Source organism: Engystomops pustulosus, chromosome 1, assembly GCF_040894005.1.
Source record: "Engystomops pustulosus chromosome 1, aEngPut4.maternal, whole genome shotgun sequence".
Taxonomy (NCBI): Eukaryota; Metazoa; Chordata; class Amphibia; order Anura; family Leptodactylidae; genus Engystomops; species Engystomops pustulosus.
Genome location: NC_092411.1, coordinates 39,666,209 through 39,688,752, shown reverse-complemented (window position 1 = coordinate 39,688,752; position 22,544 = coordinate 39,666,209). Strand labels below are relative to the sequence as shown.

The 22,544-nt window shown below is 42.0% G+C and overlaps 2 long non-coding RNA genes across 8 annotated transcripts in view; both read right to left on the bottom strand.

Moving 5' to 3' along the window:
• Window positions 1-22,544, bottom strand: part of LOC140119602 (uncharacterized) — a 66,748-nt gene that overhangs the window by 35,498 nt on the left and 8,706 nt on the right. The gene's annotated exons all lie outside the window — the stretch shown is intronic.
• LOC140070941 (uncharacterized) lies at window positions 3,792-14,701 on the bottom strand. Of its 3 annotated transcripts, none has more exons than XR_011849026.1 (3): window positions 14,643-14,701; window positions 5,058-5,711; window positions 3,792-4,135 (listed from the first exon to the last, which is right to left on the bottom strand). It is a non-coding gene; the product is annotated as an uncharacterized lncRNA (long non-coding RNA). The 3 variants fall into 3 exon arrangements; XR_011849020.1 differs by lacking the exon at window positions 14,643-14,701 and adding an exon at window positions 7,652-7,717; XR_011849016.1 differs by lacking the exon at window positions 14,643-14,701 and having other exon boundaries at window positions 5,058-5,875.

Sequence of the window (22,544 nt, the reverse complement as noted above, 5' to 3'; positions counted from 1 at the left end):
TGACAGGCTGACGCATATCAAGATGAATAAAGCCTGGATTTCTCCGGATTTTCATTCTCCAACAGGTGAAAGAAGCTCAACCTGAATAATGTATGCACTCCTCCTCCTCATTGTCCTCCTTCTCCTCCTCTTTGTACACTAAAGCTTAGTAAACTGGCTATTTTTGCCAGGGCCAACTGGCTCTAGCTATAGTACTCTATGTATTTAATTTTTCTGGAGGGCCACCTACCCGGTCCTCTGTTTTAAGCAATTTTTGGGAGTGCCACATACAGGCACTAAATCTATTTAATTTTTCTGGAGGACCACCTACCTGCTCTTCTGGTTTGAAAACTTTTTTGGACTGCCACATACAGGCACTCAATTTATTTAATTTTTCTGGAGGACCACCTACCTGCTCCTCTGGTTTGAAAACTTTTTTGGACTGCCACATACAGGCACTATCCAAATTAAATTGTCTCCATAGCAGCCTCCACATGTCGTCTTTTTAGCTGGCTCCACACGTTGTCTCCATTGCTACCTACACACGTCATCGCCATAGCTGCCTCCAAAAGTCGTCCATATAGCTGCCTCCATACATGGTCTCCTTATCAAACGAACTGTGTCAGGCAGAATTTTGGGTTGTTTTCATGGATTCCACATCAAAGTTGTTAACTTTGTCGCCACCCTGCTGTGTAATCCACAAAATATACTGGCAAACTTTTATCATTTACCAATATTATTTCAGCGCTTCTTGCGCATCTGTTTACATTCCCCTCACCCGCCATATCCTAAACTTATAAGAACGCTACTACACTTGATCTTATACAAAAGGTTCTTAGAAGTGCTGTTTGGGGAGTAGCCTAGAGACAGGGGCTTGGATTGGCGAAAGCTCGCCTGGCAGCGGAGCGCCAGCTCCATCTCAAGATCCAACTAACATAGTTTTAACTGCAGCACCTTTAATCTACTACTAGTTCACTGCCTCCATACATCGTCCCCTTATCAAACGAGCTGTGTCAGGCAGAATTTTCAGGTGTTTCACCAGATACATAGTGGAACGCGGCCCATCTGTCGCCGCCATGCTGGAGACCTGAAGTTGCAATTATAGCAGCGCAATATGGATGCCCCATACTGTCGCTCTTAATCATGGAACCATTTCCGTAAAAACAATTAAAAATAGAACCACTATGCTATTCCATTATTCCTAGGTGAAATATTCAAACGACCCGGCCTGCTTTGAAAATTATAATTTTTTCAAAGTAAACGCTTCTGGCCCCCAGGCCCATTTTGGGTGGGGAGGAGCCGAGAGACAGGGGCTTGGACAGGCGAAAGCTCGCCTGGCAGTGGACCGCCAGCTCCATCCCAAGATTAGGCAGCCTCAGAGGCATCCATGCATGCTGCCCCTGCTGTTTCCTGTCCATTTTGCCTCCACGATCCTCAACGGCGTCCACCAATGTCTCATTTCAACTCTCTATACCCCAGACGCTGGAGCACGAGGGGATATGCAGCACATCATCCCCTTATCAAACGAGCTGTGTCAGGCAGAATTTTCAGGTGTTTCACCAGATACATAGTGGAACTCGGCCCATCTGTCGCCGCCATGCTGGAGACCTGAAGTTGCAATCATAGCAGCGCAATATGAATGCCCCATACTGTCGCTCTTAATCATGGAAGTCGTCTCCATGGCTGCCTCCACATGTCGTCCCCTTATCAAAAGAGCTGTGTCAGGCTCATTTTTCGGGTGTTTCACCTGATACGTTATGGAACTTGGTCACTATGTCGACACCATGCTGTGTTATCGACTAAATATACCGTCAACCTTTTGTTCACATAGGAAATAATTTCACCTCCTTTGGTGAAACCTGAGTCCATTTAGGGTATGTCGCCATGAGACTCTCTAGCCTGCCACTGCTGCGGCTGCCTCTGCATGCCGTCCCCTACAGTGTCAGGGTCAATTATTGGATGTTTTAGATGCTATCTAGCCTCATTCGGTCACTCTGTCATGGCCATGCTGTTGCCCATAATTTTGGCATAATGGTGCAATTCAGCAGCCTCAGAAGCATCCATGCATGCTGCCCCTGCTGTTTCCTGTCCATTTCCGTGATGTTTCCATCCTTTTCTGAGGTTCCCAGGTGTTTGGCCAAGCTTCCCTGTGCAGGGCCTTGGTCCCCTTGAAGAATGCTCGAGTCTCCCATTGACTTCAATGGGGCTCGTTATTCGAGACGAGCACTCGAGCATCGGGAAAAGTTCGTCTCGAATAACGAGTATAGTGCTCGCTCATCTCTAATCCTGACACGTGTAAAAGATTTTTGCCTAATTTGGCTTCTAAAAGGCAAAAATCCTTCTTTCCCTTCTTTGTACACATACAACATTTTATATGCACATATGGGGCAATTCTATGCCAGGGAGAAATAGTTTTACACATTTTTGGGGGTTGGTTTATCTTTTATCCCTTGTGGCTTAAATTAGGGGTAAGAGATACTTTTTGGGGAAAATTTTTCACATTTTTCCATTTTAGACACCTGTAATGGCACATACTCATATTATACCTTGCTAAATTCTACAATGGATGTACTTTTCCATAATGGTGTCCTTTGGAGGGGCTCTGTTTTGGTACCAATAGGGCTCAAACATTTTTCATTCATATTTGTCCTCCAAAAAATGAACTGTGCTTTATTCCCTTCTAAGTGCTCCCCTGTGCCATTTTATCAGTGTACAGTGGGATTATGGGTATTACTCAGAAGGAATTGCCCCAAACATTGTGACATGCATTTTACTTTTTAACCCCTTGTTAAGTTGCAAATTTTAGTTTTCAATGAATATATTTGTCATAAATAAATAAATATTGCCTAAATTTTTCAACTAACATGAAGTAGAATGTGTCAAGGAAAAACAATTTCAAAATGACCTGGATATGTTAAAGAATTCCTAAGTTATGACCACTGTCACCTCCTGTGCGCCTCAGTGTGCCCCCACTCTGTGCAGCCGCTACTCATGCTTCTGGGTTCTCGGCTGTGTGCGCACATTCCCATCTCCTAGGGCGCGTGCACCGGCTTCAGAAGATTTAAAGCCCAGTGCGCCGTTAATTGGCGCTGACCTTACCCAGAATTCTATTTAATCCTGCTCTCCCTGCACATCCTGCCGGATCCTAGTGCTTATGCCTATGAGAAAGCGGTTTTCTGTGCCTCGAGCTAGTGATTGGATTTCCCGTTGTGACCCCGGACCTGCTCTTGACTTTGCTCCTCCGCTGCCAGCCCTGACCTCTTGCTTGGTCCCTGCCCTTGAACCACCGCCACCTGCCTTGACCATCTGCCTGTCCCCGACTACGAGAGTGCCTGCTGATTCTGTACCTCGACCTTGGCTGCCACCGTGGACAGGTCGCATCTGTGGACCGACCCAGGAGGTACCACGACGCAGCAATAGCAACCTACTTTGCGGCGGGCTCTGGTGTCCGCTTATGTCATCATCCACGGTGGTCCAGAGGATCCACTACCTCCGATCCTGACAACCACTTATAGTGACACATTTCAGATTTCAAAAAATTGACTGAGTCAGGAAGGTGCAAAATGGTCAAGTCGTGAAGGGGTTAAACCAGTGTGTGCGTTTTGTTTTCTTTTGTTGCATTTATGTATTTCATTTATTTTTATGTTTAGGCTTATATTATACTTACATTTCTAGTGCCTTTTTTTTAGATTTTTTCCGTTGCCATACCCTAACACTAAAGGTACTTCTACCCATTACCCTTTGTTAAGCCATTACTTGAAGCCAAAGCAACAAACATAATGTTTTTTTTTAAAAATAAATGAAAGCACAAAGCCAGTTTTCAGGACTGTATTACAAATCAAAGTGTAAAAAATATAAAACATATACATTATACAGTGTGAAGAGGACTAAATGGGATATTGCTCTTGATCCTAGGTAATGTTGCCTTGACTGGATAAAGGGATCTCCGATGTTATCCATGATGAAATGTGGGGCCTCCACCATTGTGCTCCTAATTGTGTCTTGCTGCCGTTGCTGTTGGCATTTCATAGGACTGTGTACAAACGGGGGCGTTGTCATCCTAGTCAGGAGGTCATGTGTTGGCTCCCTCCTCCTCTTGCTAAATAGCTTCTTCTTTTTTTGCTGGATCACCCTCTCAGGCTTCTCCTGTACTCTGCTGGATTTTTTAACAAGATATTGTTTAATATGATTTTGAGTACAGAAAAAGATATTCCCTTTAACCAAAATAAACTCATTCTATCTGTCTAGGACCAGTATAAAGAGGAACACATTCTTTCACCCATGCAAACATTTAAGAAACTTTACAAAAATGTTTAAGTGGGACATATTTAAGGGAACCTGACACCACATTTCTCACAAATACAGCTTGTGGCAGGTTCCCTAAGAGCCCTATTAACTAACTGACACCCTTATTTCAGCTAAAAATTGTTTCACACCTCCACTAAATCAGAGTTAAAAACTTACCCGGTATCCAGTGGTATCCAAAGCAAGCCGGGGGATGAGGAGTGGTCTAATGTGATCAGGTTGACAGCATCTCAGGTCCTTTAGCCTCCTAACATTAACAAACTGTACACCTTGCACATATCTGACCACATAAAATCATAACATGCCAGCATACACTTCTAATCCTCTACATGCAGGCTGCTGATTTCATGTGCTGACATATATGCTTGGTGTACAGTTTGGTAATGTTAGGAGACTAAAGGACCTGCAATGATGTTGCCCTGGTTACATAACATTACTTTTGCATACTGAGAAAGATAAGGAGGAGCTGCTGGATTCAGCCCACCTCAGCTCGCTATAAATATCACTGGATACCAGACAAAATTATAAAGCTGAATATATGGGGATCTGAGGGAAACAATTTTAGCTAAAAGAAAGGTGTCAGTTTGTTACTAAGACTACTTAGTTATGGAAACTAGCCACTAGCTGTGTTTGTGAAAAATATGGTGACAGGTTCCCTTTAAGAAAAGTAAAATGGAACTTCCATCTTGCATAAGCTCATGAAAGATATGCAAGGGAAAAAATTCATTTAAAACATTTTATAACATTTTATAAAATGAAATGAAAACACTTACTTTTCAACATCTGTGAGGTCTATTAAAATCTGTAGCTGTTGCAGGTAGAAATAATGACTTTTTGGAGCTTTTCTGAATTGGTTCTAGGAGGAAGCTCACCAGGCCGGATATTTTTGAATGAAAAAAACAGAGAAAAAACAAGGTTTGCAAAATTTGTAGAAAATTAGCAAGGTACAAAAACACAAGGCAAAATAAAAATTTTCCCTCATCCATGGAAAACAGACATTGCACAGAGTGCGGATGAGGCACATAGCACGCATGTGTCGCTTCCCCGCCCAGGTCCGCCGGAGTTCACCATCTTCTTCCCGGTGCATGTAAGGGTGTGTCTTGCGACACAATTTTGAATGTAAAATCCTGCGCTTAGTTTGAATCAAGGAAACTTGATGAAAATGCGGTCTGTGGACCCTTAGTAAATGTGCCCCAATGTTCTCCACCCATCCCTAGAGCATTGAGGTTCCTCTCAAAGGAAAGGGGCAGCCGAGCCAAAGCTGCAGACGGTTGTCTGTATCCTGTAATTTTACATTCTTGTAACAATAACATATTATTTCCCCTTGTTCCAACAAAATATAAACCCTTGTATTTCATATAACCAATATTTTTATCAATATGTAGGTCACATATTAACTTATTTTGAATGGGTCAAGTTTTGCCAACCTTACACTTGCAATGCCAATACAGTTAGCCCATGAGGTGCTAATGCACAGAGTCCACATCAGGTCTAGAGCATGGAAGATGAAGTTCCCTCCAGGCCCTTCATTTGTGGAATCCAAACTGCCTCAGCATTGCATGGGGGCCCTTTCTAATACAGACAATGTCCTCCACCCATTCCTAGAGCATTGAGGGGCCTCTCAAAGGAAGTGGGCAGTCGAGCCGAAACTGCAGACGGTTGTCTGTATCCTGTAATTTTACATTCTTGTAACAATAACATATTATTTCCCATTGTTCCAAAAAAATATAAACCCCTGTATTTCATATAACCAATATTTTATCAATATGTAGGTCACATAATAACTTATTTGGAATGGGTCAAGTTTTCCCAACCTTACACTTGCAATGCCAAATACAGTTAGCCCATGAGGTGCTAATGCACAGAGTCCACATCAGGTCTAGAGCATGGATGATGAAGTTCCCTCCAGGCCCTTCATTTGTGGAATCCAAACTGCCTCAGCATTGCATGGGGGCCCTTTCTAATACAGATAATGTCCTCCACCCATTCCTAGAGCATTGAGGGGCCTCTCAAAGGAAGTGGGCAGTCGAGCCGAAACTGCAGACGGTTGTCTGTATCCTGTAATTTTACATTCTTGTAATGATAACCTAATTTTCCCCCCTTGTTTCAATGAAATATAAACCTTTTTTGTTTCATATAACCAACATTTTATCAATATGTAGGTCACATAATAACTTATTTGGAATGGGTCAAGTTTTCCCAACCTTACACTTGCAATGCCAAATACAGTTAGCCCATGAGGTGCTAATGCACAGAGTCCACATCAGGTCTAGAGTATGGAAGATGAAGTTCCTTCCAGGCCCTTCATTTGTGGAATCCAAACTGCCTCAGCATTGCATGGGGGCCCTTTCTAATACAGACAATGTCCTCAACCCATTCCTAGAGCATTGAGGGGCCTCTCAAAGGAAGTGGGCAGTCGAGCCGAAACTGCAGACGGTTGTCTGTATCCTGTAATTTTACATTCTTGCAATGATAACCTAATTTTCCCCCCTTGTTTCAATGAAATATAAACCCTTGTATTTCATATAACCAATATGTTATCAATATGAAGGTCACATAATAACTTATTTGGAATGGGTCAAGTTTTCCCAACCTTACACTTGCAATGCCAAATACAGTTAGCCCATGAGGTGCTAATGCACAGAGTCCACATCAGGTCTAGAGTATGGAAGATGAAGTTCCCTCCAGGCCCTTCATTTGTGGAATCCAAACTGCCTCAGCATTGCATGGGGGCCCTTTCTAATACAGACAATGTCCTCCACCCATTCCTAGAGCATTGAGGGGCCTCTCAAAGGAAGTGGGCAGTTGAGCCGAAACTGCAGACGGTTGTCTGTATCCTGTAATTTTACATTCTTGTGATGAAAACCTAATTTCCCCCCTTGTTTCAATGAAATATAAACCCTTTTATTTCATATAACCAACATTTTATCAATATGTAGGTCACATAATAACTTATTTGGAATGGGTCAAGTTTTCCCAACCTTACACTTGCAATGACAAATACAGTTAGCCCATGAGGTGCTAATGCACAGAGTCCACATCAGGTCTAGAGCATGGAAGATGAAGTTCCCTCCAGGCCCTTCATTTGTGGAATCCAAACTGCCTCAGCATTGCATGGGGGCCCTTTCTAATACAGACAATGTCCTCCACCCATTCCTAGAGCATTGAGGGGCCTCTCAAAGGAAGTGGGCAGTCGAGCCGAAACTGCAGACGGTTGTCTGTTTCCTGTAATTTTACATTCTTGTAACAATAACATATTATTTCCCCATGCTCCAAAAAATATAAACCCTTGTATTTCATATAACCAATATGTTATCAATATGTAGGTCACATAATAACTTATTTGAATGGGTCAAGTTTTCCCAACCTTACACTTGCAATGCCAAATACAGTTAGCCCATGAGGTGCTAATGCACAGAGTCCACATCAGGTCTAGAGAATGGAAGATGAAGTTCCCTCCAGGCCCTTCATTTGTGGAATCCAAACTGCCTCAGCATTGCATGGGGGCCCTTTCTAATACAGACAATGTCCTCCACCCATTCCTAGAGCATTGAGGGGCCTCTCAAAGGAAGTGGGCAGTCGAGCCGAAACTGCAGACGGTTGTCTGTATCCTGTAATTTTACATTCTTGTAATGATAACCTAATTTTTCCCCCTTGTTTCAATGAAATATAAACCCTTTTATTTCATATAACCAACATTTTATCAATATGTAGGTCACATAATAACTTATTTGGAATGGGTCAAGTTTTCCCAACCTTACACTTGCAATGCAAAATACAGTTAGCCCATGAGGTGCTAATGCACAGAGTCCACATCAGGTCTAGAGTATGGAAGATGAAGTTCCCTCCAGGCCCTTCATTTGTGGAATCCAAACTGCCTCAGCATTGCATGGGGGCCCTTTCTAATACAGACAATGTCCTCCACCCATTCCTAGAGCATTGAGGGGCCTCTCAAAGGAAGTGGGCAGTCGAGCCGAAACTGCAGACGGTTGTCTGTATCCTGTAATTTTACATTCTTGTAATGATAACCTAATTTTCCCCCCTTGTTTCAATGAAATATGAACCCTTTTATTTATTATAACCAACATTTTATCAATATGTAGGTCACATAATAACTTATTTGGAATGGGTCAAGTTTTCCCAACCTTACACTTGCAATGCCAAATACAGTTAGCCCATGAGGTGCTAATGCACAGAGTCCACATCAGGTCTAGAGTATGGAAGATGAAGTTCCCTCCAGGCCCTTCATTTGTGGAATCCAAACTGCCTCAGCATTGCATGGGGGCCCTTTCTAATACAGACAATGTCCTCCACCCATTCCTAGAGCATTGAGGGGCCTCTCAAAGGAAGTGGGCAGTCGAGCCGAAACTGCAGACGGTTGTCTGTATCCTGTAATTTTACATTCTTGTAATGATAACCTAATTTTCCCCCCTTGTTTCAATGAAATATAAACCCTTTTATTTATTATAACCAACATTTTATCAATATGTAGGTCACATAATAACTTATTTGGAATGGGTCAAGTTTTCCCAACCTTACACTTGCAATGACAAATACAGTTAGCCCATGAGGTGCTAATGCACAGAGTCCACATCAGGTCTAGAGTATGGAAGATGAAGTTCCCTCCAGGCCCTTCATTTGTGGAATCCAAACTGCCTCAGCATTGCATGGGGGCCCTTTCTAATACAGACAATGTCCTCCACCCATTCCTAGAGCATTGAGGGGCCTCTCAAAGGAAGTGGGCAGTCGAGCCGAAACTGCAGACGGTTGTCTGTATCCTGTAATTTTACATTCTTGTAATGATAACCTAATTTTCCCCCCTTGTTTCAATGAAATATAAACCTTTTTATTTCATATAACCAACATTTTATCAATATGTAGGTCACATAATAACTTATTTGGAATGGGTCAAGTTTTCCCAACCTTACACTTGCAATGACAAATACAGTTAGCCCATGAGGTGCTAATGCACAGAGTTCACATCAGGTCTAGAGTATGGAAGATGAAGTTCCCTCCAGGCCCTTCATTTGTGGAATCCAAACTGCCTCAGCATTGCATGGGGGCCCTTTCTAATACAGACAATGTCCTCCACCCATTCCTAGAGCATTGAGGGGCCTCTCAAAGGAAGTGGGCAGTCGAGCCGAAACTGCAGACGGTTGTCTGTATCCTGTAATTTTACATTCTTGTAATGATAACCTAATTTTCCCCCCTTGTTTCAATGAAATATAAACCCTTTTATTTATTATAACCAACATTTTATCAATATGTAGGTCACATAATAACTTATTTGGAATGGGTCAAGTTTTCCCAACCTTACACTTGCAATGACAAATACAGTTAGCCCATGAGGTGCTAATGCACAGAGTCCACATCAGGTCTAGAGTATGGAAGATGAAGTTCCCTCCAGGCCCTTCATTTGTGGAATCCAAACTGCCTCAGCATTGCATGGGGGCCCTTTCTAATACAGACAATGTCCTCCACCCATTCCTAGAGCATTGCGGGGCCTCTCAAAGGAAGTGGGCAGTCGAGCCGAAACTGCAGACGGTTGTCTGTATCATGTAATTTTACATTCTTGTAATGATAACCTAATTTTTCCCCCTTGTTTCAATGAAATATAAACCCTTTTATTTCATATAACCAACATTTTATCAATATGTAGGTCACATAATAACTTATTTGGAATGGGTCAAGTTTTCCCAACCTTACACTTGCAATGCCAAATACAGTTAGCCCATGAGGTGCTAATGCACAGAGTCCACATCAGGTCTAGAGTATGGAAGATGAAGTTCCCTCCAGGCCCTTCATTTGTGGAATCCAAACTGCCTCAGCATTGCATGGGGGCCCTTTCTAATACAGACAATGTCCTCCACCCATTCCTAGAGCATTGAGGGGCCTCTCAAAGGAAGTGGGCAGTCGAGCCGAAACTGCAGACGGTTGTCTGTATCCTGTAATTTTACATTCTTGTAACAATAACATATTATTTCCCCTTGTTCCAAAAAAATATAAACCCCTGTATTTCATATAACCAATATTTTATCAATATGTAGGTCACATAATAACTTATTTGGAATGGGTCAAGTTTTCCCAACCTTACACTTGCAATGCCAAATACAGTTAGCCCATAAGGTGCTAATGCACAGAGTCCACATCAGGTCTAGAGTATGGAAGATGAAGTTCCCTCCAGGCCCTTCATTTGTGGAATCCAAACTGCCTCAGCATTGCATGGGGGCCCTTTCTAATACAGACAATGTCCTCCACCCATTCCTAGAGCATTGAGGGGCCTCTCAAAGGAAGTGGGCAGTCGAGCCGAAACTGCAGACGGTTGTCTGTATCCTGTAATTTTACATTCTTGCAATGATAACCTAATTTTCCCCCCTTGTTTCAATGAAATATAAACCTTTTTATTTCATATAACCAACATTTTATCAATATGTAGGTCACATAATAACTTATTTGGAATTGGTCAAGTTTTCCTAACCTTACACTTGCAATGACAAATACAGTTAGCCCATGAGGTGCTAATGCACAGAGTCCACATCAGGTCTAGAGTATGGAAGATGAAGTTCCCTCCAGGCCCTTCATTTGTGGAATCCAAACTGCCTCAGCATTGCATGGGGGCCCTTTCTAATACAGACAATGTCCTCCACCCATTCCTAGAGCATTGAGGGGCCTCTCAAAGGAAGTGGGCAGTCGAGCCGAAACTGCAGACGGCTGTCTGTATCCTGTAATTTTACATTCTTGCAACAATAACATATTATTTCCCCTTGTTCCAAAAAAATATAAACCCTTGTATTTCATATAACCAATATTTTATCAATATGTAGGTCACATAATAACTTATTTGGAATGGGTCAAGTTTTCCCAACCTTACACTTGCAATGCCAAATACAGTTAGCCCATGAGGTGCTAATGCACAGAGTCCACATCAGGTCTAGAGTATGGAAGATGAAGTTCCCTCCAGGCCCTTCATTTGTGGAATCCAAACTGCCTCAGCATTGCATGGGGGCCCTTTCTAATACAGACAATGTCCTCCACCCATTCCTAGAGCATTGAGGGGCCTCTCAAAGGAAGTGGGCAGTCGAGCCGAAACTGCAGACGGTTGTCTGTATCCTGTAATTTTACATTCTTGTAATGATAACCTAATTTCCCCCCTTGTTTCAATGAAATATAAACCCTTTTATTTCATATAACCAACATTTTATCAATATGTAGGTCACATAATAACTTATTTGGAATGGGTCAAGTTTTACCAACCTTACACTTGCAATGCCAAATACAGTTAGCCCATGAGGTGCTAATGCACAGAGTCCACATCAGGTCTAGAGCATGGAAGATGAAGTTCCCTCCAGGCCCTTCATTTGTGGAATCCAAACTGCCTCAGCATTGCATGGGGGCCCTTTCTAATACAGACAATGTCCTCCACCTATTCCTAGAGCATTGAGGGGCCTCTCAAAGGAAGTGGGCAGTCGAGCCGAAACTGCAGACGGTTGTCTGTATCCTGTAATTTTACATTCTTGTAATGATAACCTAATTTTCCCCGCTTGTTTCAATGAAATATAAACCTTTTTATTTCATATAACCATCATTTTATCAATATGTAGGTCACATAATAACTTATTTGGAATGGGTCAAGTTTTCCCAACCTTACACTTGCAATGCCAAATACAGTTAGCCCATGAGGTGCTAATGCACAGAGTCCACATCAGGTCTAGAGTATGGAAGATGAAGTTCCCTCCAGGCCCTTCATTTGTGGAATCCAAACTGCCTCAGCATTGCATGGGGGCCCTTTCTAATACAGACAATGTCCTCCACCCATTCCTAGAGCATTGAGGGGCCTCTCAAAGGAAGTGGGCAGTCGAGCCGAAACTGCAGACGGCTGTCTGTTTCCTGTAATTTTACATTCTTGTAACAATAATATATTATTTCCCCATGCTCCAAAAAATATAAACCCTTGTATTTCATATAACCAATATGTTATCAATATGTAGGTCACATAATAACTTATTTGGAATGGGTCAAGTTTTCCCAACCTTACTCTTGCAATGCCAAATACAGTTAGCCCATGAGGTGCTAATGCACAGAGTCCACATCAGGTCTAGAGTATGGAAGATGAAGTTCCCTCCAGGCCCTTCATTTGTGGAATCCAAACTGCCTCAGCATTGCATGGGGGCCCTTTCTAATACAGACAATGTCCTCCACCCATTCCTAGAGCATTGAGGGGCCTCTCAAAGGAAGTAGGCAGTCGAGCCGAAACTGCAGTTGGTTGTCTGTATCCTGTAATTTTACATTCTTGTAATGATAACCTAATTTCCCCCCTTGTTTCAATGAAATATAAACCCTTTTATTTCATATAACCAACATTTTATCAATATGTAGGTCACATAATAACTTATTTGGAATGGGTCAAGTTTTCCCAACCTTACACTTGCAATGCCAAATACAGTTAGCCCATGAGGTGCTAATGCACAGAGTCCACATCAGGTCTAGAGTATGGAAGATGAAGTTCCCTCCAGGCCCTTCATTTGTGGAATCCAAACTGCCTCAGCATTGCATGGGGGCCCTTTCTAATACAGACAATGTCCTCCACCCATTCCTAGAGCATTGAGGGGCCTCTCAAAGGAAGTGGGCAGTCGAGCCGAAACTGCAGACTGTTGTCTGTATCCTGTAATTTTACATTCTTGCAACAATAACATATTATTTCCCCTTGTTCCAAAAAAATATAAACCCTTGTATTTCATCTAACCAATATTTTATCAATATGTAGGTCACATAATAACTTATTTGGAATGGGTCAAGTTTTCCCAACCTTACACTTGCAATGCCAAATACAGTTAGCCCATGAGGTGCTAATGCACAGAGTCCACATCAGGTCTAGAGTATGGAAGATGAAGTTCCCTCCAGGCCCTTCATTTGTGGAATCCAAACTGCCTCAGCATTGCATGGGGGCCCTTTCTAATACAGACAATGTCCTCCACCCATTCCTAGAGCATTGAGGGGCCTCTCAAAGGAAGTGGGCAGTCGAGCCGAAACTGCAGACGGTTGTCTGTATCCTGTAATTTTACATTCTTGTAATGATAACCTAATTTTCCCCCCTTGTTTCAATGAAATATAAACCTTTTTATTTCATATAACCAACATTTTATCAATATGTAGGTCACATAATAACTTATTTGGAATGGGTCAAGTTTTCCCAACCTTACACTTGCAATGACAAATACAGTTAGCCCATGAGGTGCTAATGCACAGAGTCCACATCAGGTCTAGAGTATGGAAGATGAAGTTCCCTCCAGGCCCTTCATTTGTGGAATCCAAACTGCCTCAGCATTGCATGGGGGCCCTTTCTAATACAGACAATGTCCTCCACCCATTCCTAGAGCATTGAGGGGCCTGTCAAAGGAAGTGGGCAGTCGAGCCGAAACTGCAGACGGTTGTCTGTATCCTGTAATTTTACATTCTTGTAATGATAACCTAATTTTCCCCCCTTGTTGCAATGAAATATAAACCTTTTTATTTCATATAACCAACATTTTATCAATATGTAGGTCACATAATAACTTATTTGGAATGGGTCAAGTTTTCCCAACCTTACACTTGCAATGACAAATACAGTTAGCCCATGAGGTGCTAATGCACAGAGTCCACATCAGGTCTAGAGTATGGAAGATGAAGTTCCCTCCAGGCCCTTCATTTGTGGAATCCAAACTGCCTCAGCATTGCATGGGGGCCCTTTCTAATACAGACAATGTCCTCCACCCATTCCTAGAGCATTGAGGGGCCTCTCAAAGGAAGTGGGCAGTCGAGCCGAAACTGCAGACGGTTGTCTGTATCCTGTAATTTTACATTCTTGTAACAATAACATATTATTTCCCCTTATTCCAAAAAAATATAAACCCTTTTATTTCATATAACCAATATTTTAGCAATATGTAGGTCACATAATAACTTATTTGGAATGGGTCAAGTTTTCCCAACCTTACTCTTGCAATGCCAAACACAGTTAGCCCATGAGGTGCTAATGCACAGAGTCCACATCAGGTCTAGAGTATGGAAGATGAAGTTCCCTCCAGGCCCTTCATTTGTGGAATCCAAACTGCCTCAGCATTGCATGGGGGCCCTTTCTAATACAGACAATGTCCTCCACCCATTCCTAGAGCATTGAGGGGCCTCTCAAAGGAAGTGGGCAGTCGAGCCGAAACTGCAGACGGTTGTCTGTATCCTATAATTTTACATTCTTGTAACAATAACATATTATTTCCCCATGCTCCAAAAAATATAAACCCTTGTATTTCATATAACCAATATGTTATCAATATGTAGGTCACATAATAACTTATTTGAATGGGTCAAGTTTTCCCAACCTTACACTTGCAATGCCAAATACAGTTAGCCCATGAGGTGCTAATGCACAGAGTCCACATCAGGTCTAGAGTATGGAAGATGAAGTTCCCTCCAGGCCCTTCATTTGTGGAATCCAAACTGCCTCAGCATTGCATGGGGGCCCTTTCTAATACAGACAATGTCCTCCACCCATTCCTAGAGCATTGAGGGGCCTCTCAAAGGAAGTGGGCAGTCGAGCCGAAACTGCAGACGGTTGTCTGTTTCCTGTAATTTTACATTCTTGTAATGATAACCTAATTTTCCCCCCTTGTTTCAATGAAATATAAACCCTTTTATTTAATATAACCAACATTTTATCAATATGTAGGTCACATAATAACTTATTTGGAATGGGTCAAGTTTTCCCAACCTTACACTTGCAATGACAAATACAGTTAGCCCATGAGGTGCTAATGCACAGAGTCCACATCAGGTCTAGAGTATGGAAGATGAAGTTCCCTCCAGGCCCTTCATTTGTGGAATCCAAACTGCCTCAGCATTGCATGGGGGCCCTTTCTAATACAGACAATGTCCTCCACCCATTCCTAGAGCATTGAGGGGCCTCTCAAAGGAAGTGGGCAGTCGAGCCGAAACTGCAGACGGTTGTCTGTATCCTGTAATTTTACATTCTTGTAATGATAACCTAATTTTCCCCCCGTGTTTCAATGAAATATAAACCCTTTTATTTCATAATACCAACATTTTATCAATATGTAGGTCACATAATAACTTATTTGGAATGGGTCAAGTTTTCCCAACCTTACACTTGCAATGCCAAATACAGTTAGCCCATGAGGTGCTAATGCACAGAGTCCACATCAGGTCTAGAGTATGGAAGATGAAGTTCCCTCTAGGCCCTTCATTTGTGGAATCCAAACTGCCTCAGCATTGCATGGGGGCCATTTCTAATACAGACAATGTCCTCCACCCATTCCTAGAGCATTGAGGGGCCTCTCAAAGGAAGTGGGCAGTCGAGCCGAAACTGCAGACGGTTGTCTGTATCCTGTAATTTTACATTCTTGTAATGATAACCTAATTTTCCCCCCTTGTTTCAATGAAATATAAACCTTTTTATTTCATATAACCAACATTTTATCAATATGTAGGTCACATAATAACTTATTTGGAATGGGTCAAGTTTTCCCAACCTTACTCTTGCAATGCCAAATACAGTTAGCCCATGAGGTGCTAATGCACAGAGTCCACATCAGGTCTAGAGTATGGAAGATGAAGTTCCCTCCAGGCCCTTCATTTGTGGAATCCAAACTGCCTCAGCATTGCATGGGGGCCCTTTCTAATACAGACAATGTCCTCCACCCATTCCTAGAGCATTGAGGGGCCTCTCAAAGGAAGTGGGCAGTCGAGCCGAAACTGCAGACGGTTGTCTGTATCCTGTAATTTTACATTCTTGTAATGATAACCTAATTTTTCCCCCTTGTTTCAATGAAATATAAACCCTTTTATTTCATATAACCAACATTTTATCAATATGTAGGTCACATAATAACTTATTTGGAATGGGTCAAGTTTTCCCAACCTTACACTTGCAATGCCAAATACAGTTAGCCCATGAGGTGCTAATGCACAGAGTCCACATCAGGTCTAGAGTATGGAAGATGAAGTTCCCTCCAGGCCCTTCATTTGTGGAATCCAAACTGCCTCAGCATTGCATGGGGGCCCTTTCTAATACAGACAATGTCCTCCACCCATTCCTAGAGCATTGAGGGGCCTCTCAAAGGAAGTGGGCAGTCGAGCCGAAACTGCAGACGGTTGTCTGTATCCTGTAATTTTACATTCTTGTAATGATAACCTAATTTTCCCCCCTTGTTTCAATGAAATATAAACCTTTTTATTTCATATAACCAACATTTTATCAATATGTAGGTCACATAATAACTTATTTGGAATGGGTCAAGTTTTCCCAACCTTACACTTGCAATGCCAAATACAGTTAGCCCATGAGGTGCTAATGCACAGAGTCCACATCAGGTCTAGAGTATGGAAGATGAAGTTCCCTCCAGGCCCTTCATTTGTGGAATCCAAACTGCCTCAGCATTGCATGGGGGCCCTTTCTAATACAGACAATGTCCTCCACCCATTCCTAGAGCATTGAGGGGCCTCTCAAAGGAAGTGGGCAGTCGAGCCGAAACTGCAGACGGTTGTCTGTATCCTGTAATTTTACATTCTTGTAATGATAACCTAATTTTCCCCCCTTTTTTCAATGAAATATAAACCCTTTTATTTCATATAACCAACATTTTATCAATATGTAGGTCACATAATAACTTATTTGGAATGGGTCAAGTTTTCCCAACCTTACTCTTGCAATGCCAAATACAGTTAGCCCATGAGGTGCTAATGCACAGAGTCCACATCAGGTCTAGAGCATGGAAGATGAAGTTCCCTCCAGGCCCTTCATTTGTGGAATCCAAACTGCCTCAGCATTGCATGGGGGCCCTTTCTAATACAGACAATGTCCTCCACCCATTCCTAGAGCATTGAGGGGCCTCTCAAAGCAAGTGGGCAGTCGAGCCGAAACTGCAGACGGTTGTCTGTATCCTGTAATTTTACATTCTTGTAATGATAACCTAACTTTTCCCCCTTGTTCCAAAAAAAATAAACCCTTGTATTTCATATAACCAATATTTTATGAATATGTAGGTCACATAATAACTTATTTGGAATGGGTCAAGATTTCCCAACCTTACATTTGCAATGCCAAATACAGTTAGCCCATGAGGTGCTAATGCACAGAGTCCACATCAGGTCTAGAGCATGGAAGATGAAGTTCCCTCCAGGCCCTTCATTTGTGGAATCCAAACTGCCTCAGCATTGCATGGGGGCCCTTTCTAATACAGACAATGTCCTCCACCCATTCCTAGAGCATTGAGGGGCCTCTCAAAGGAAGTGGGCAGTCGAGCCGAAACTGCAGACGGTTGTCTGTATCCTGTAATTTTACATTCTTGTAACAATAACATATTATTTCCCCTTGTTCCAAAAAATTATAAACCCTTTTATTTCATATAACCAACATTTTATCAATATGTAGGTCACATAATAACTTATTTGGAATGGGTCAAGTTTTCCCAACCTTACACTTGCAATGCCAAATACAGTTAGCCCATGAGGTGCTAATGCACAGAGTCCACATCAGGTCTAGAGTATGGAAGATGAAGTTCCCTCCAGGCCCTTCATTTGTGGAATCCAAACTGCCTCAGCATTGCATGGGGGCCCTTTCTAATACAGACAATGTCCTCCACCCATTCCTAGAGCATTGAGGGGCCTGTCAAAGGAAGTGGGCAGTCGAGCCGAAACTGCAGACGGTTGTCTGTTTCCTGTAATTTTACATTCTTGTAACAATAACATATTATTTCCCCATGCTCCAAAAAATATAAACCCTTGTATTTCATATAACCAATATTTTTTATCTATAGAGGAAATAGCGCAGCACACCGGATGAAGTGAAAAAATCTTGTAGTTTTATTCCATGTTCAATAACACAAGCGACGTTTCGGCTACAGGTAGCCTTCCTCAAGCCATTTAACAAGTGTGAATGGTGGACATATATACAAACGTGAGAGGTCACATGACCTCATAAGTGCCGCCCATCATATTATCATATTTGTGTTACAATAGTCAAAAACAATTCAATATCATAATACATAGATGCAGTGTATATTTAAAATTGGGTAAGTACATATAGTGAAAGAAATTGCAGACATAATAAATATATATACAAGGTAAAGTGCATATGCCATATCCTGGTATCCAGCGGATCCCCCACAATAAAAGTGATAAAGTGCCAAGTGGATCGAGTGTATCCTCCTACTGTGTGTGGTTGATGCGTCCCCGGTTTGGCTGCGGACTCCGATCTGAGGCATCTAATAGTATGATCAAACAGAAGAAAAAGAAAAAGGCTCTCTGGAACGCACCAGTGGAACGCACGCCATCCAGGTCGCAGTGCGCATGCGCTGCGGTTGTTGTGGAGCTAGACACGCGTCATAGGAACCACTCCGTAGTCATGGCAACCTGCGGACAAGGCTACAGTCTGGATGTGCTTCAAGCACTGCGCTGATGCGGTATGTATCTCAAACAAGCATGATCATCAGAGGCACAGGAACATGACAATGCGCTGAAATGATGCGCTGTAGTGTACAGTTCTATGTCCCATATCTAGTATAAGTGCCTATATACTCAGTTATCAAGGGTGCATATAGCAACGAGTGTGACCGGGACAGGGGTGGGATGATTAACCCCTCCCGGGGAAATCAACCCCCTTGAGGGTGACAACGTACCTGGAAGCTCCCCATTTACGGGTGTAATCCAGTGTGTCACCTAAACCCTGATTTGTGGTCATGGGTATAATAATACCTTAATTTATCCCTAGCTGAGTGAGGCACAAATGGAAAAAATTGCACCCTTGATAACTGAGTATATAGGCACTTATACTAGATATGGGACATAGAACTGTACACTACAGCGCATCATTTCAGCGCATTGTCATGTTCCTGTGCCTCTGATGATCATGCTTGTTTGAGATACATACCGCATCAGCGCAGTGCTTGAAGCACATCCAGACTGTAGCCTTGTCCGCAGGTTGCCATGACTACGGAGTGGTTCCTATGACGCGTGTCTAGCTCCACAACAACCGCAGCGCATGCGCACTGCGACCTGGATGGCGTGCGTTCCACTGGTGCGTTCCAGAGAGCCTTTTTCTTTTTCTTCTGTTTGATCATACTATTAGATGCCTCAGATCGGAGTCCGCAGCCAAACCGGGGACGCATCAACCACACACAGTAGGAGGATACACTCGATCCACTTGGCACTTTATCACTTTTATTGTGGGGGATCCGCTGGATACCAGGATATGGCATATGCACTTTACCTTGTATATATATTTATTATGTCTGCAATTTCTTTCACTATATGTACTTACCCAATTTTAAATATACACTGCATCTATGTATTATGATATTGAATTGTTTTTGACTATTGTAACACAAATATGATAATATGATGGGCGGCACTTATGAGGTCATGTGACCTCTCACGTTTGTATATATGTCCACCATTCACACTTGTTAAATGGCTTGAGGAAGGCTACCTGTAGCCGAAACGTCGCTTGTGTTATTGAACATGGAATAAAACTACAAGATTTTTTCACTTCATCCGGTGTGCTGCGCTATTTCCTCTATATATACTACTAAAGGATTTAAGGCCCAATCCTTAGACGCTTGCACCCACCAACAAGACCTCTCTGAATGTGCTGCTTGGATTTTTCTATACGTATTTTTTGGCTTTTTCATAGCTTGCACTTCAACTCTTTTGATAAAAATTATGGAGCATGCTAATCAAAATGATGGATTCCATACGTTTACCTACACATCTGAAGATGGGGAAAGGATTCTACAAGGCCTGACATGTGACTCAACTTTTCTAACCACCCCAGGAATTACAGAACTCAAACGTAAATATGAAAATTCTTCTAAAAAAATGATGTCTCTTCAATTGCACCTTATCACTTTAAGTGAGTATTACAAAAACCACATGATCCCCAGGGGGATGCGCTCACGAGTCTCACCCACATTGTTTGCGCATGATAAAGACTTCTGCACTAAATTTTCGCAAATTTCTAACAAATATGCCATGGATCTTATATTACTAAATGTTGAATTTCTCAAAAAAGATATAGAAGAGACTAAGAATAACATCCAGGACATTGAATTGCAATTAAATTCTTCCCTCGCAGCTGATGAATTTTCCACCTTCATTAACTCAGTCCAGACACGAGTCCAAACAAACAAAACTGAACAAGAGGTTACAAAGAGAAATAAATGGCTACGCGACACGGAGGACTACAAAAAGGGACTAATATATTGTTGGCAAGGTGACCATCCTCAGACTAAACAGAAGGAAGCGACCAGACGCAAAGGTAGAATGACAAATAAACAAACAACATCAAGTTCTACATCTAGACAAGCTAAAGACCGTTCCGGTGCTTTTTTAGAGAGAACAAAGACTGTGAACGACCCAGGACAAGAAGAGGGGGGCGAAAGCACCACAGATATAGGAAGACCTGCAACAGCCAAGACAGACCAATCCACACCGAAGATGGCACTGCGAAAGAGAACCTAACATCACTTGTGGTAAATATTTCATCTAAGACTCTTACCAATAACCAAATGTCAGTATTGTCTAAAGGCCTTTCTTTCTGTATAACTGCTCATCCTGACTGGTTCCAGTTAGAAGTTGATGTACAAAAGTTTATTCGTTCAATTAAACTAAAACAATTTTTCCATACTCACCCTAGAGTTGATAGATGTAGCAGTTCTGAGTTAAGCCTTAAAGAATTTCGATTACGCAACAAAAGTTCCTTCCTCCCGGATGTTGAGGCACCTCATATTGAGGCCTTTGCATCCGCGATTAAGAAGGACATTATGAGTCTTAAAGAAAATACTAAGGATGTCATTTTGGATCACCCTAACCTTACAAGAGGTGAGATTGATGCCTTGTGCGAGCTGGCCCATGACGGCGACATCACCATCAAGTCAGCCGACAAGGGTGGTGCTGTCGTCGTCATGGATACCAGCTCGTACCTGGCGGAAATCAATAGACAATTAGCCGATACTGGGGTATATCAAAAAATCAGCATGGACCCCAAATTCACTCTGTCCAGGAAAATTAAAAATATACTGGACCAGGCACTACTGGAAGGTATCATTGACGATGAAATGTATAAATTTTTATATGTCACAAACCCGATTACCCCTGTGATTTATATTTTACCCAAAATACACAAAGATTTAAGGTATCCCCCTGGTCGCCCAATAGTTGCTGGTACACAATCGATCTTCTCTAATATCGCTACTTTTCTTGATAGAGCACTCAATGACCTTGCTACTTCAGGTATCTCGTACATCAAAGACACATCGGATTTTATCAACAAATTAAATGAGATACAAATTTTACCAACACAGCACATATATTTGGTCTCATTCGATGTGGTCTCGCTGTACACATCTATTGATCATCAGCGAGGCATTTCAGCGGTTATGAAAAAGATAGCCACAAAAAACTTTTCACCAAAAACACAAGATTTCATCCTTACACTCTTAGAGTTTGTACTTAAAAACAATTATTTTTTGTTTGGTGATCAATATTTTTTGCAGTGCAGAGGTGTTGCTATGGGCGCCAATATGGCGCCAACCTACGCCAACATTGTTATGCGGGTGTTGGAGGAAGACGTCATCTATGCCTCCCCACTCTTCAGACATTGTTTGAGGTGGTGGAGGTATATAGATGACGTCTTCCTCCTGTGGACGGGGACCACACATGATTTGGATGCTTTCCATGCTTTCCTCAATACTATTGATGATACAATCAAATTTACAGTTGTCATTTCCGATTCAGAGTTGCAATTTCTTGATGTAACTGTTAAGTTGGTGGACGGCCATTTTGAAACTGACTTGTACATAAAGCCAACAGATAGGAACACTTTGGTGCGCTACGAAAGTAGTCATCCACGCACCACTATTCAATCATTGCCCTATAGTCAGTTCCTCAGAGTCAAACGAATTACTAGTGAACCACATAATTTGAATAAAAATTTATCCAACATGTCACATAGATTTCGTCAACGTGGTTATCCACAAAAAATCATTGATATTAACATGCAAAAAGTCAATAATGTACAAAGAGCTGATTTACTATCTCAAGCTAAGAAAAATACACATACAGAAAGAATTCCATTCATTACAAATTTCAATTCTCAGAGCCACAAAGTGGCAAACATCATCCGACGACATTGGCCAAAACTTACATGTAATGACACAGTAGCACCAGAATTTCTTATTCCCCCATTACTATCTTATAGGAATGCCCAA